This window comes from Parambassis ranga, unplaced genomic scaffold, assembly GCF_900634625.1.
Source record: "Parambassis ranga unplaced genomic scaffold, fParRan2.1 scaffold_27_arrow_ctg1, whole genome shotgun sequence".
Taxonomy (NCBI): domain Eukaryota; kingdom Metazoa; phylum Chordata; class Actinopteri; family Ambassidae; genus Parambassis; species Parambassis ranga.
In genome coordinates this window covers 608,291-621,268 of record NW_021144800.1, presented here as the reverse complement: position 1 = coordinate 621,268, position 12,978 = coordinate 608,291, and the positions used below count along the sequence as shown (strand labels likewise).

Genomic DNA, 12,978 nt, shown 5'->3' with positions numbered 1-12,978 from the left:
CTCTTCCTCTGCCTCAGTGTCTCCTCTCGTTCTAAAGCTGAGCTCCAGCTGACAGACTCTTCATTCTGTCTGTTACAGTTTTAGCTGTATGCAGATATCATCCTGGCAGACAATGGTCCACTATAGCAGGATAATAACAATACTTTTTAAATGGGTGTTCGTCATGTAACCATGTTCTATAACTCCTTAAACCAGCTGACTGCTGTCAGTCAGAGTGACTCAGCCTTCATGGATGAACCACACAGGTCAGATAACACTGTCCTCAGACCTGCTGTTCAGTCTGTTAGAAAGCTACGAGCACGTCACGCCCCCTCCCTGAACATGACCGGCTCGTTATCATCACTCATTCAGGTCAACAGCAAAATTAGCAAAACCCACATAGTAGCAACAAATCCTGCTCCTCCGCTGCATGTTCACCTGAACTGCAGATTCTGCTGTACAGCAGCAAAACGTCTTTAAACCCTGTCTGTCTGTCTGTTTGTGTGAGGCTGCAGTGAGAGGGCTGTATGAGTTCTGCACACACGTTTCAAATTAAGATTACTTTTCAATACTTTAAGGGCCTTCATTTTCCCACTATTGATTCATCAACTTTTAATACTTTTTAAGACCCCGCGGACACCCTGACTTCAAATGTCACTTTGTATAACAACTTCGTGCAGTGAAACTGAAAGTGTAATGTATTTTATTGTGTCAGCCTGAAACCATTCAACCATGTGTGGTCGAACGAGACTACACTAGTGTGCATGTGCATGGAGATCCAAATCCCAAACAATCCATGAACCAATAACACACACCGCAATTCATTTTATTCACCACTAGATGTCCGACTCAAGCACTGTGTCAGAGAGTGATAAGAGAAGATAAGATAAGATAAAACAGTGGAGACTGCGACCTGAACGCAGCGCCTTGGACCGCTCGGCCATCCTGACATGAACAGCTTGCTGTCCACAACAAGTTTGGAAAATCTCAAGGATGAACACTTAATAAACAATCTGAAATCTTCACTGACACTGAAGTGGACAGACTGAGAGTGTGTCTGTCTATGCTATCTCAACAAGTCTTGAGCCAGAGATGAGATTTTTCATCTGGTCACCACATGATGAATCATTCTGACTATTGTAGTACCTTGAGATCTGCCTTTCCCAGGTGTTTTGTCCTTAAGGTGAAGCAGTCTCTGCCTCAGGGTGAAACTGGGTTTGAAATGTGCTGGGACGTTTTATCCTTTGCCTCCTCATTGCACACCAGTTGTTCTCGGCCCAGCAATTTTAAAATGACAGTTTTTGGAAGTGTCAGATGGACTGTGTCCTCAGACATGGAGGAGCATAAAGTGATCTTGGAGATGAAAAGAACCGTTGTTGGCAGGATTCGAACCTGCGCAAGGAAACCCCAACGGATTTCAAGTCCATCGCCTTAACCACTCGGCCACAACAACCAGCAAAAGGTAACAATGAAGAGTCTGACAACCCAGGTTGGTTTTGTCCATGAGTGCATGGTCTTGTCCAGGTTGTCCTGTCCAGTTTGGTGTTGGTGCTCCTTTACTTGTTTCCATTTCATTCGAAGGTAAATCTGCGCCGACCAGAGTCTCCGTTTGACAGACAGCTATCACAGAAAGTTAAGTCAAAGTCAAAATTCCGGAATGAAAAGCAGAAATCTAGAATAAGTCATAAGTCAGACAGCACAAGAGAAGCAGAAAGACTGATGTGAAGCATCAAGGTATCATGCTGAAGGTTAGTTCATACTTTTAGACCTTCCTCACTTTGTGAGGCCTCAAACAGTCTTTATGCTGCTAAATATTGTATTAGACAAATGGAAAAGAATCATTGTTGTGCTAATATCACAGATGGATAGCATCTCCATCACAGTCTAATATAATGTTGTGGTCCAGGTGCTCCTAAAGCTGTCAGAAGATGCCATGTTTCAGTGTCTCCTTGAAGCCTGTGTAGATGAATGTATGGAGAGCAGCAGCAGCTTTGTTGTGACTCACAGCTCTCAGTCCTTGTAAATGATTGGAATGCATGTAGTGCTGTTTATTTCCACATTGTCCGGTTTTGCTGTCCAGGAGACTTACAGGCACACAGGTCAAACAGTAACACTTTGGATTTGTGGGATCAACTCAAACTGCAGCAAACACACAAACAATGTCTCATTGTAGTAAGTTAGTCAATCAGCTACAAGCTGAATGTCTGTCCTGACCTGGACACATACAACTTCTGTCTATGCACACAATTTACAGCCATAATCCCGGTGAGGACAGTTGTGTGTCTTTCCACTCTCGTTGTTGTACAGTAAGACGCATGAGCTCAGGACATTTTCAGCAGTACATTTGCTCTGTTCTAGTTCACCATTTTGTCTGGCTCTCTGCTTATGTTCTGCTTTGAACTGCTTGTTAAACATTTTGTATTTATTAGTTATATTTAACAAGAAAAACGTTTTCTTGGATGTTTTGGATTGATTAGGCTGGAATGAATGGCTTGGAATAGCTGGTGGTCTCCTGGGCAGTGACAGCACGTCTCCAGGTTCTTCAAAGTCCACCTGAAAGCAGGTGAAGAAGTGATTTACAGCAGAGGAGTCAAAAGGCAAGGCAAAAATAATTATGTACAGAGATACAAATACTGGAAGTGCATGAAATGTACATATACACACGTCTGGTTTTATCTTTATCTGTCTTGAACAGGTTAGTCCCTAAAATAATGTGTTCAAATAAGGTTTAGCTGAAAATATTCCAAATACAAACATCCAAACATTTGCAATGTATATGCTGCACTAATCTCAAACATTCTGTTCAGAAATAAACAAATGCATTTTCATTTCACAGTCACACATGTAACCAACTTAACCTCATAACTTCATATAAGCGTACTTACTCTCTGGTTATGAGTCTAGCTTTAAGGTAACACAGACAACATGAAATTAGCGTCTGTTAGCAACATGCTATTACGTGTTTCTCTCACTTTGTGAACACTCAGAAAACATGACAGGTGAGCTGAATAACACCTGGTTGACCTGGTTACCATGGTAACTGTCAGTGGCTGGATATATGAGGCAGCAAGAGAACATTTGTGTGTCTAACATGGACTGAGGGTCATGGTCTGGGTACTTCCTGGTTGTTGTTGGTCTTTTTCTCCTTCTTTGTGTGTGAGTGAAGGGGTGAATGTTTACTGCTGTATTAGCTGCAGTACATATTCATGAAAGGATCTGATTCTTCAGCATTGAGCTGTGTGAGTGCTGCTATCAGGAAATCAGAGTTAAACAGTGAGAGCAGAAATCCCCCAGAGGGCTGGACCTGACTGCTGTCCTGATAAAGACATGAGCAGAGACATGAGGAGGACTGTCTGGAGGACACACAGAGTGGACATGGGTCACAGAGTGCTGCTGCTGTTTGTGTCTCTGCAGCATGGGCAGCTGCTCCTGCTCCACTCGTCACCGGCTGATTGTTCACACCTGTGATCAGTCATCAGCCAATCCTGCTGCAGCTTCCATCTAGTATATGTGTCCAATGGAAGCTGAGCAACATGTCAGCTACACACATAGAAACACTACACATAGTTTGTCATATAAATAACATGGATTGAATCATGTTGTACAGTCAATGGAAACAAAAAGCACTGAGAGTGGTGCTGGTAGTGCAGCAGTGGATGGAGGCTGAAGTGCTGCCACCTAGTGTCAATATTTGGTATTAACTCTGACTACATATTCCACCTTTAACTCTCTGCCATATATACTGTGCCATGTGTGAAGTGATAATAAAATGTGAATGTGAATTTATTGTAAAGAACTTTACTTATTATCCCTGTTATAAGTGAGCAGTGTGGGGGCCTGTTCTGTCTGGGGCCTGTTCTTTGCTGTCACTCAGGGGGCCTGTTCTGTCTTTGTTTCTATGGTGACCCCACAGGCTGCAACAAAACACCACTACAGGTGCTGGTCATATAATTAGAATATCATCAGAAGGTTGATTTATTTCAGTAATTCCATTCAAAAAGTGAAAGCTGTATAATGCAAACATTCATTCCACACAGACTGAAATATTTCAAGTGTTTATTTCTTTTAATTTTGATGGTTATAACGACAACCAATGAAAACCCACATTCAGTATCTAGGAAATATGTGAAAAGGTTCAATATTGAAGACACCTGGAGCCACTCTAACCAGATAATGAACTCAAAACACCTGCAAAGGCCTTTAAATGGTCTCAGTCTAGTTCTGTAGGCTGCACAACCACAGGAAGACTGCTGACTTGACAGTTGCCCAAAAGACGACCATTGACACCTTGCACAAGGAGGGCAAGACACAAAGAGGCTGGCTGTTCACAGAGCTCTGTCCAAGCACATTAACAGAGAGGGAAGGGGAGTACAAGCAAGAGGGAGTACAAAGTGTTCTGCCCAAACAGGGACTTGAACCCTGGACCCTCAGATTAAAAGTCTGATGCTTCCAATACTTCACTAGTACACTTCATGTAGAGTAGTGAGTCCTGATTGACTTGCGATTAACCCTTTATACAAGGGGGATTAGCTCAAATGGTAGAGCGCTCGCTTAGCATGCAAGAGGTAGCGGGATCGATGCCCGCATCCTCCAGCCTGCATTTTAAGTGTAAGTAAGTTTAAGTGTGTAGCTGGATGGATGAGGATGGATAATGTAGTGGACTCCCACCCAGCAGATCAGGTCCCAGAGGTTACAGCATCATTTATTAGCTGAGTTTCCCCTCAGGGAAGCTGCTGTTTACAAGCTGTTTACAGAGAGAAGCAAGAAAACAACAGTCAGCATCATCTTCCATAAAAACACATGACAATAACGTGTGAGACAGAGAGTTTATGATCAGTGCTCCCCCTGCTGGTTAGGACATATGATGACATTTAAATGTACCAGTCAAAAGTCACTCAGTGGTTTGTCTTTGTTTTTATGACTTTCTACATTGTAGATTCATCCTGAAGACATCAGAGCTATGAAGGAACACATGTAGAATGATGTAGTGAACAAACAGTGTTAAACCAAGCAGAATATGTTTGATGTTTGACATTCTTCCAAGCAGCCAGCTTTTGCTTTGATGACAGCTTTGCACACTCTTTGCATTCTCTCAATCTGAACTGAACCACCAATGCTGTGCAATGCTGACATCTAGTGGTGGAATCGCAGGCTGCAGCTTCCTCATTCCAAAATCAATCCCTCCTCCACATAAAGTCAGAAGTTCTAAATGTGAGTCATTAAATGAGAGGTTCCAGCAGAAGCAGTCTTTGATGATACTGATTGGACTTGATGAGGAAAGACACACACCTGTCTGTATAAGACCTTACAGCTCACAGTGCAGGTCACATACTGGGTGATGACATCCTCCTGCAGGTGTTACTGTGGAACAACTGCTCTGGATTGGGATGAGTCTGAATCATTGACAGTAAAAACTATGGACAGAGCTTCCGTGACATCACCCGTTTGTTTCTGAAGAGCGGTTTTGAGTCTCAGTGGGAGGTTCCGGGACGTGATGACCGCCGCCATGTTGGCAGCGCCACGTCAACTAAAACTCCAAATATGAACGAGGGGGAGGGGGAGCACGAGCGGGGTTTAGGGGGGCTGGCGATCGTGGAAGCAGGAAACTCACGCTGTGATACGTCAACTGTCTGTCACTCAAGCGGCAACGCCCATAATTAGGCGTAATTTTAAGTCCGAATACAATTGAAACGAGTGAGTTGTAAAAAAATTCACTCCCCGTACAATTGACACTAGAAGGGAACCTATCATCTGAGACCACAGCGATTTTTTGTACCAGGCTGTAAACATGTTCTTTTCTGCTGTGAAATCGGCCATTTTAACATGGGAGTCTATGGGAAATTACTCGCTTTTGGAGCCAACCCCCAGCTGTTGCAGCGTGAATTACAAGTTTTGACACTTCCGCATGGGCTTCCAGTTTGAGCCCCGAAGGTTGCCGCTTGGTCTGAATAGAACTTTGTTCTTTGGTAGTTAGAGAGGAACTGAAAAGAGTCAACAACAAGGAGTTGGTCTCCAATGGAATAAAGTTAAACATCATTGAACCCGGGACCTCTCGCACCCAAAGCGAGAATCATACCCCTAGACCAACGAGCCATGTGCAACCTCTTTTTTTTTCATGTGTCAGTCGGTGGAAGAACAACGCAAAGCACATGTTCTTCTTAGTTTGACATTGGTAAAGATATGAACAAAGATTTCTTCTGTGTCAACAAAGATTGAACACTTTGCATATCACTGTCCTCCACGAGGAGACTGTCCTCCACGAGGAGACTGTCCTCCACGAGGAGACTGTCCTCCATGTCTAGATAAGGCTTGCTGTCTAGCAGCTGGGAGAAATGTCTTTTTGTGGCTGTGGCATTAGCTCAACATTGAATCATAAAGTTTATTTGTTGCATAACAGGAAGTGGTCTTGTATTAGGGTGTGACCCTCCTGAGTAGCAGAACCTCTCCTTTATAGGGGCTGTCTTGATAACTGCCTCTCATTTCCACCTGTTGTCTGTTCCATTTGCACAACAGCAGCTGAAACTGATTCACATCAGTGTTGATCCTAACTGGACAGGCTGGTTTCACAGTCTTTCCTCATTCTTTTATCTTTTTACCTTGTTGTTGCCTAGGTAAGTGCAGAGTTCATGCACATCACCACCTGCTTGTCCTGGAGTTCATGTCTTACCTTGACTCTGAAAAGAAGTTGTTCTGCCAGAAAGGAGGAGCAGCAAATTCTGGCTGCCACTAACCAGGGGTGTGTATAATTATTAGCATAGTAATTGATGCCTCAGTAGCTGTGGATACACACTACAATGTTATTTACATTTAAAACATCCTTCATTGCAAATATTTGAAAACCACATTACATTAAATATTGCGAAAACCTTTATTTTGGGGCAAACATTAATAATAGGTGACTGTGTGGAGTTTGCACGTTCTCCCTGTGCCTGCGTGGGTTCTCTCCGGGTGCTCCGGCTTCCTCCCACATTCTAAAGATGTGCCAGGTTAATTGGTCACTCTAAATTGCCCGTAGGTGAATGGTTGTCTGTCTGTGTGCTCCCCTGCGATCAGACCCCGCCTCTCACCCAAAGCTAGCTGGGATAGGCTCCAGCCCCCCGTGACTCTGCACTGCAGGGGCAGCAAAGAAAAATTCAGCCTCTTTTTACAGTGATGTGTTTTATACAGTGTATTTACTGTTGTGCTCTCCAGAGCAGCACCAGCACCATGGTGGTTCAGCCTTATTTCCAGCCCCCACAAGTACATATAATGTAGTGGCAACTGAAACATATGAAAGAGAGTCCTGTCATCGTGGCATGACGGAAACATGGCTGTGGCAGCCATCACACAATCTAATCTGTTATCTCATGGAGAGCTGTAAGCCCTGCATGAAGGAGGGCTGCAATGAGCTTGATAAACCTGCCTCCCTGTTGAGCTCCCTGGCTGACCTGAGGGAGACAGAGGGATTTATCACTGTGCAGGGAAAAGTGGCACTTTGACTTTGCTTTGGTATGAAATGTGTTTATTATAGAAATGTGACCACCATGTGTTTCAGATTACTCCAGTAAAAATGGTGCCCTCTGGAAGAGACACTGTTCCCATGGGGGAATGGCTTCTATTGCTGCAGAGATAAAACCTGAAATACCTCCGATTAAATGCAGCATCAATTTACAGACATTTCCTAGTTTTCTACAGGACGCTCATAGACAGCAGGTTGTAATGTGGAGGGAAGCAGCAGCATCGCCCATTGAGGTGAGGCAATTAAAACTAACCCACCTCAAATACAGAACATCTCAGTACAGTGGAAAACTTCACACCAATCAATGTACAAACTGAGGTAGGCCCACAGCATTCTCATCTTCACAGGACCATTTGACTTCCTGTCCGGTTACTGCTGAACAGACAATTGTTAGGTTTTTGTTTGAGGCGTGAACCCAAAAGCAGACTGTAGACCAGACATGCCCAATGTCCGGTTCCAAAAATAACCCACAATAGGTGAAATCCGTTAAGTAGTTAGCTTTATTTTTTTACAATTATTCTAGATGTTTTAAGGCTGTAAACCACTCACTACACACTTTATACTCCTTTCTCAGACAGGCATTAACATGTTCACATTTTCTCTCTTGTTTAAACTTTCGTAGAAAAATAAGTCCAGTGTTATAAAAAGAATCCAAAGATGAAAACCTGTTTTCAGTATTCTGCACTGTACAGGAGACACGGCACGGAGGAGATTGATTGACACTGGTCTACAGACTATCCGGATGCAGAACACAATGCACTGTAAAAAAAAATAAAAATCTACGAAAGTGCAAGAGGTGAACCGGGTTATAGCGAGGGACCACTGTAATGCAAATATGTTATTTGTTGATTTGTTAATAAAGTTTCGATTTAAATTTCACAACATAATTTATTTGCATTCAATTTATTTTTTCGTTTTTTAACCATCATTTAATCCAAGTCATGAGGCAGAATCAGAAGCCTAGATATCAGAGGCATAATACAAAGGTCCCATCCCAAAGCAGAATCTAGTCTGAAGACCCAGACTTCACCCATAAGGTCTGCATCATCCACAGAAACATCAAATCAGCTCATCACCTTAAAAATACAGGGCCAGATCCACCAATCATTATAGGAAAAACCACATTAAATCTGGCCAATTTCATTAAACCAGCATCCCCCACTGACTACACAGTTGTTGCTAGAAAGTAATGCTAAAAATTGGGAACATACTGCAACTCATACAACACTATGAGGAAAGCATGAATAATGAGAATCAAGATCTCTCAGAGTTCCCTAAACAAGACTGGGAGGGGATTGCCACTGCCTGGGCCAAGAAAAACTTGGGCCACAAAACTTGGACTGAAACCAGAGACTATAACAGAGACCAAGTCCTTTCTGAGTCCAACTTAAGAACACAGGTTCCTCCCCAGACCCAGCATGGCACACACCTCCAGAGGGCTGCCCCCACACAGAGGACCACATGCTCCACCACACCTGTACCTCACTTCTTCCACCTCCTCAGACCACTACCACAACTACAGCCACAATAACTGTGGGAGAGGGGGACAGGGCTGCTCTCCAGTCCAGTCCACCCAGAACATTTGAAACCCTTCCTCCTCCTCTGTTTCCTGGCGTCCCTCATCCTCTCTTCTCCTCTCACCAGGACCCACTGATGCATGCTAAACCCTGGAGGGAGCAGAGAATCAGCAGCAGACACATACAAGTGAAGGTCACAAATGAAAGTGGAGCACAGCAAAGCAGCTTCACTGAGAACAGTGAGCTGGCACAGGATCCCTCCTCTCAACCTCCACTTCAGGGAGACCACTGCTTCCCAGATGATCATCACTCAACCAGCATAGGACCGCCTGGAAGATAATCAGCCACCTATGACTCCACTAATGATGACAACCACACCAACCCCTTCCAGAGCCAAGAAATACAGGTGGACAGCTACCCAGGAGCCACTTTCCACCACGCCGAGGCCATCCTAAGGAAGGCTGCCATGACCACAGACATTAAAACATTTATTCTTTCTTTTGGCCTTAACAACAGGAAACAGAAAACCAGATCCACCACAATTAAACAGCTGCAAGGGCCTCTCAGAGTAGCCAGAAACAGGTTTCCAAATGCTACTGTTCTGGTACCCATTATTAACCTTTCTACTGCTCTTCCCAAACAGGACCAGCTCAACATGCAAATTTTGAACAGCTACATTGCAAAAAACTGTGATTTCATCCCACAGCCGCCTACTAAGGATTTTGAGACAAAATCCATTGGCAGGACAATGCACAGTGAAGTTATAAGGAGTTGATGTTTAATGGCGAAGGGTTGACAGCTACAACTTCACTACAACTAATTGTTGAATTAAGGATATGATGTAAAAGTGTTACCATTTGATGGATCAGGTTTACACAGATTTACAAGTCGCATGGCAAAGACTACTGCTTCTCCAAGTCAGCGGAGCAACGTACTGAGGTTGTCACACCACAGTACCGGCAGGAGTCTGGTGTGGCTGTTGCATTTCTGTTGGTGTCAGCACTTTTCTATGTGTTTGCATTTGCAAATACAGCTCCTCTTACTATGTAGAGGAGCAGCGACATGTTAGGTCTCCAGGTTCAGCAATTTTGGAACAACTTCTGACACAAAGAGCCAGACTGCGTCGATGAGGCTTCTGATTGGCTTGCAGGCTTTCTCCTCCGCCACCCACAGGCTTGGCGTAGTTATGATCGCTCTTGGGAGCATATTTATACGGGTTAATGTAAACATGTGCACAATGTTATTTTGGAAAACGGAGGGAAGGAAATATTTGTTTTTCAAAATACCCGGCTATGTGTCAACAGGGTCTAAGACAGGAACAAAGAGGACACACAGAGTGGGACACAGACACACTGACCAAGGACCAGGAGAAGCTCGGGGATTATATACACAAGGACACAGGTGAGAACAATCAGGGCGGGGCAGCCAATCAACATGGAGGAACAACAAGAAGAAGCATTTCGGAGTGCGCATTTTAAGGCCGCTTACGTCACAAAGCTGCACGAAGGCTGTCTCTATTTGCCAAAATTTGGAGGGTCCTTCAAATGCGGCCTCCAAATGCGTCCTCCTTTTGCCTGAATTAGGAGGATGCATCGCTACCATCCTTCGTGGCCTTACATATCCCAAGATGCTTTGTGGGCCTATTTTTTTCAACAGTACAATGACGGACCAAGCGAGCGGCACCGGCAGTAGTGCCGAATTCACATTTAAATGTAAGTGAAGAGAAGTAGTTTGAAGGATTTTTAAAATGCTAGTAGTGATAGCGGCATTAAAAAAATGATAGTTTTATATTTAAAAACATTACGTCCTGTTGCTACGAGGCGCTGTAAACGTAAACTAAACCATTTACTGTAGTATAGTATAAAGCATAGTTCACTTGAGGAGCAATATTATCGTTATTAGATCAAATGGTAATTTGCCTGTTGACAATTGACCATCTCTTTACAGGAGCTAAAAACACAGCCATCCTCAGCTGGAGGTAACTGTTGAGTGATAAACCTGATGCCACACACGTGAAGCTTCACATATCTGTGATAGTGTGATCTTGTGTGTTTACCTGTTGTCTTTTGCTTTTCTTTTGTTCAGAACAATGCTGCAAAGAATGGGCCTGGAGGGCACAGTGGAGCCCCAACAGGCCAAAAAAAATGGGACAACTAGAAGAAGAAATAATGTGCAGGTTTGGATAATGATAGGGAAACTACATATGTTGCATATGTTGTCCATAACTGTTCCAAAGTAGTTAAAATGCTCTGTTGTTCTCGGTGTGGTCATATAGCCTACACCTTAAAAACACAGTCCTTGTGCCGGTCCTGTTGGCATCAAGCCTTCATCAGAAAATCAGATCAGATCAGATCTTTGTTTCTGCATCACCCATTTCAGAGAGCACATTAAACTCATAAAAATATATATTTTATTATATATATATTTTATATATATATATTTTGAAAGGATTTGATTCTTCAGCATTGAGCTGTGTGAGTGCTGCTATCAGGAAATCAGAGTTAAACAGTGAGAGCAGAAATCCCCCAGAGGGCTGGACCTGACTGCTGTCCTGATAAAGACATGAGCAGAGACATGAGGAGGACTGTCTGGAGGACACACAGAGTGGACATGGGTCACAGAGTGCTGCTGCTGTTTGTGTCTCTGCAGCATGGGCAGCTGCTCCTGCTCCACTCGTCACCGGCTGATTGTTCACACCTGTGATCAGTCATCAGCCAATCCTGCTGCAGCTTCCATCTAGTATATGTGTCCAATGGAAGCTGAGCAACATGTCAGCTACACACATAGAAACACTACACATAGTTTGTCAGCATGTATTATAACAATCCCCTTTTCCTCCTTCACCCGCTATCAGCAGGAAGGTTCTCCCTTTTGAGCCGGGTCCTGCTCAAAGTTTCTTCTAGTTAAAAGGGTTTTTTCTTGCCACTGTAACCCAGGTTATTTGTACGTATGATGTATTTCTTTTTTTCTTTCTTTTTTTTCATTACGTACATTTTCCGAGTGTGCCTTGAACGCAGCACTGGCGAGCTTCCCGACAGGCATGGCCGGTGTTCCAGTTTAACTGGTGATCATGTTGTCTGGTGATATATGTTTATATTCCATGTAACCAGATGTGCTTGGTGATGGCCTCCGCAGATTCGTCACAATCCGAGACCACTCCTATGCTGTGTGGCCGTCAAATGTTGCAAGATATAGATATCCACATTGAATAAAAACAGCCGTCCTGTCCATGCCATGCACAGAAAATAAAAGCTTGCGTCACTGCATGGCCACCCCTAGACATTGCATGTAATCGTTTGTAGTGAGGTTATAGGCTACTTTGTAGGCAGGATGTTCAAACAGAATTTGTTCCAAATGTTTTCTAATTACAAGGATCAAGGGTAAACCTGTGGTAAAATAACCATGGTGCTACAAGTCCTGCTGATAAGCCCTCAACCAATAACTATCTGTGTGCATTAAAAGCCTAAATAAGCCGTGTTCGATTACACCATTGAACCACACACACATTCAGCCAGATGAACCTTTCAAAATAATGTTTATTGTTGTAATGATAGCTTCCATGTTACAAACACACTACACAATAAAATGTGGCATCCACAGGGGGTTGACCTATGCAGTCCCAGTGGAACCACCTCCCACACAGTGTACACTCGATCTAAGAGAAAAAACATGCATGACTGTTCCACAATCAATATCTTAAATTCCATTTAGAAGTGTAGAAGAATGTCCTTACCCATTTAGCATGTGCGTCATGCGTACCACACATTTGACACAGTTCAGAGAGATCATCTGTTGATGAGAGATATTGATTATATTTCCTGAAATAAACACCTGTAATACGATATAAACCAACCTGTTTCATTGAGTAGCCTTTGGGCTATTTCCATTCGCTATTGTGTGATTTGCTCCTCAGAAAAGGGTTCATTCAGCACCTCTTGGCCCAAAACCATATCTGCCAACGTAAACAAATATGTAGATGTAGGA

At 43.5% G+C, this 12,978-nt stretch overlaps 1 non-coding gene across 1 annotated transcript; it reads right to left on the bottom strand.

The window, feature by feature from the left end:
- Positions 1–1,350: 1,350 nt before the first annotated feature.
- On the bottom strand, positions 1,351–1,432 carry trnas-uga (transfer RNA serine (anticodon UGA)). Its single transcript has one exon. It is a non-coding gene; the product is annotated as a tRNA-Ser (tRNA).
- Between the last annotated feature and the right edge of the window lie 11,546 nt (positions 1,433–12,978).